Genomic DNA, 3,641 nt, shown 5'->3' on the forward strand with positions numbered 1-3,641 from the left:
GGTTGTCCTTTTCAGGGTATGTGTCCCCCATGCAGGCAAAGGTACATACAAAACTTCACGGGCCTGCTGATATTAATAAAAATGTTATAGCCACTAAGGCTATATAGAAACATATAGCGAAATTAATTGTGGTCTGAGGCCACATTATACCCATTTAAAAAAAATAGAGTTATGGCCCTTGAGTTTAGGAGATACGAAAAGTGTTGGGCCCGGTAGCAGTACTCTCAGAATGCTTGTTATTATTTACCCCCCCCCCCCCCCCCCTCCCAACAAAAACAACAACTAACATTGCAAATTGCATATTCTTTTTAATCCTGCTATATTCCTATCTTGGACACGGTTCCAGAGGAGTTCTGACAGTATGGATAGGTAAAAGGAAGGAAATGTTTTATTTAATGACGCACTCAACACATTTTACTTACTGTTATATGGCGTCAGACATATGGTTAATGACCACACATAGGCACTTCATGGGCTACTCTTTTCGATTAGCAGCAAGGTATCTTTTATATGCACCATCCCACAAGCGTGATAGTACATACCACGGCCTTTGTTACACCAGTTGTGGAGCACTGGCTGGAACGAGAAATAGACCAATGGGTCCACCGACGGGGATCGATCCTAGATCGACCGCACATCAGGCGAACGCTTTACCACTGGGCTAGGATAGGTGTGCTTGAACGTTCAGTGGATATAAGGACGTGTCAGGTGGTTAGTTTATTGATATCCACCACGCAGCTCAGTCCATCGTTTATAAAATCAGAAAAATTACAGTTTGTTTTGTTTAATGACACCACTAGAGCACATCGATTTATTAATCATCGGCTACTGAATGTCAAACATTTGGTACTTATGACATATAGTCTTAGAGAGGAAACTTGCTACATTTTTCAAATAGTAGCAAGTGATCTTTTATATGCACTATCCCACAGTCAGGATAGTACATACCACGGCCTTTGATATACCAGTCGTGGTGCACTGGCTGGAACGAACATACAAACAAGGTTACCATGTTTGCTTTACCATAAACTGTAAATATATGTATGTGCATGTAACTAGTGGTTTTTGGTCATCTATGATGTTTTTAGTGTTATTTGATCTATATAGGCATGAATTGTACAAGGTTATTGTATAGACATACCAGTCATCGTGGTGCACTGGTTGGAACGAGAAATATCCCAATGGGGCTACCGACAGGGATCGATCCCAGACCGACCTCGCATCAAGCGAGCTCTTTACCACTGGGCTACGTCCCGCCCCTAAAAAAATCCGAAAAGAAATTTTAAAAACCCACCCAAAAATCCCAAACGTTTCTTATTTATACTAATTACATATTTCTTGTTTCTTTTTATTAATTTATTAATATTTATTTATTTATTTATTTATATTTATTTATTATAATATTTATTTATTTATTATAATATTTATTTATTTATATATTTATTTATTATAATATTTATTTATTTATTACAATATTTATTTATTTATATATTTATTTATTACAATATTTATTTATTACAATATTTATTTATTATAATATTTATTTATTTTTAGAAACACAACAGTTACTTCAGCGACTCTCTCAACAAATGCAGGTGGGATCATGAAGATCAAGAAAGACAACTCTGTAATCCGTAATGAAGATTATGTCTTACTTGATGATTACAAATTTATATTTCTTAATTATTATATCTTTTTTTATTGCTTTGCTGGCGCTGTTCCAAAGGGGGTACTAGAGTGGAGCTTCCCTACTCTGAACTTCCGTAGAGAAGGAAAATTCAGGTTTCATAAATGTATTATATAATCACACATGTGCTTAACATATACTCTTCAAAAGAAGAAACGCAAAACCACATTGTCGTAACATTTGGAGAATTGATTTCATTATTGAATGGTGAGTCCGATAATTACCAAATGTTGCAGGATTGTTCACAATTCACTCTAGTCCATTGTGAGTAAGTGATAGGACACACCACCAAGGTCAAGGTCATCTGGAGTCAATACCGGGTGTGGCCTCCGCGTGTGTTGACAACTGCCTGGCACCGCCTGCCCATTGAAGCAACCAGAGTACGGATGACGTCCCGGGGGATGGTGGCCCACTCGGCCTGCAAGGCTGCTGCCAGCTCGGGCAGGGTCTGGGGCTGTGGTTGTCGCTGTCGGAGGCGTCGGTCCAACTCGTCCCATAGATGCTCAATTGGGTTCAAATCCGGTGATATCGATGGCCAAGGAAGGACATTAATGTTGTTGTTCTGTAGGAAAGCCGTTGTGAGACGTGCTGTGTGAGGCCTGGCGTTGTCATGTTGGAACACTGCGTTGGCGTTGGCCATAACTGGAACGATGTGTGGCCGGAGGATCTGGTCAATGTAGCCCTGTGCATTCAGGTTGCCCTGCACGTGGACCAGGTCAGTTCTGCCAGTGTGTTCTTCCATCATGACGTCGGAGCAGAAATCGGGACTCGTCACTGAACCACACCTGTCTCCATCGCAGTTGAGGCCATTGTCGATGAATCTGGCACCACTGCAGTCGGAGTCGACGGTGTTGTGGTGTTAAGATGACACCTCGAACTGGACGTCTGGCACGAATTCCTACCTCACGTAGGCGGTTCCGTACGGTGTGGTCGGATATCCTGCGCAAACCTGGTATTGCTGCGGCTGTGGAGGTGGCAGTAGTCAATCGTTCCCGAAGGTGGCGTACCCGGATGTAGCGGTCCTGCCCGGGGGTAGTGACCCGTGGTCGACCGGATCTAGGGAGGTCACGTGTTGAAAATAATCATGTTTTCTGGTAACGGTCCCACAAACGGTCTGGAGATGGTGCTTTGGGGACACATGGAATGCCCTGGCAACGGCCCGTTCTGGATTCGCCTGCGTCTAGTCGGCCGATGGCATTGTTTCTCTGCGGTTCACTGAGACGTGGCATGTCCTGGATTGTCAACTGTCGGCCAGATACAGAGGCCAGGCAAGCGAACACCCTGTACTTTTATACTGTCGGTGTTCATGTTGCACGTGCAGACAACGCACGTGCAGTGGTGACATGGTTTGCACGTGGCTGCGTTTTTGCGAATATTCACATTTTGGAACTTTATTGTACAGTAGCTGCGTTTTATCGAATGTAACCGTGGGAATGTGTTTGGGACATGCAATGACCTTATATTCACAAAGCATGAACCGGTAGGAAACATAAAATCGGAGTTATAACCCATTTGTACCCTTTTGCGTTTCTTTTTTTGAAGAGTATAGAATGGGTGAAGCGGGTGAAGCAAATTGTTACGGTAGTTATAACTTCTTCCTTTTTAAAAATGTATTATTATTATTATTCGAATATATTTGAGGGAAGTCTAAGTTACACACAAAGGCTGAAAGTAGCTGAAAGTAAGAGATTCGAGTTGAACTAACTTATTATTCTGATCTTACTGCCCCATATAAGGTTAGCTCTAACAATAGGATCATTACTATCATATTTTTTCTTGACTATCCCATTTCTATTCTATCTACTCTCTACCTTTTATTACTATATATTAAAAAATATTAATTATGTTAAATATTTTATGCCATTAGACATTGTTATTATGCTTTAGATATATATGATTATGAATATTGTCTGAGTCCCACTTTTTAGGAAGCCTTATTAGGCTCTGCCTGTTT

Source organism: Gigantopelta aegis, chromosome 2, assembly GCF_016097555.1.
Source record: "Gigantopelta aegis isolate Gae_Host chromosome 2, Gae_host_genome, whole genome shotgun sequence".
In the NCBI taxonomy this organism is placed as follows: domain Eukaryota; kingdom Metazoa; phylum Mollusca; class Gastropoda; order Neomphalida; family Peltospiridae; genus Gigantopelta; species Gigantopelta aegis.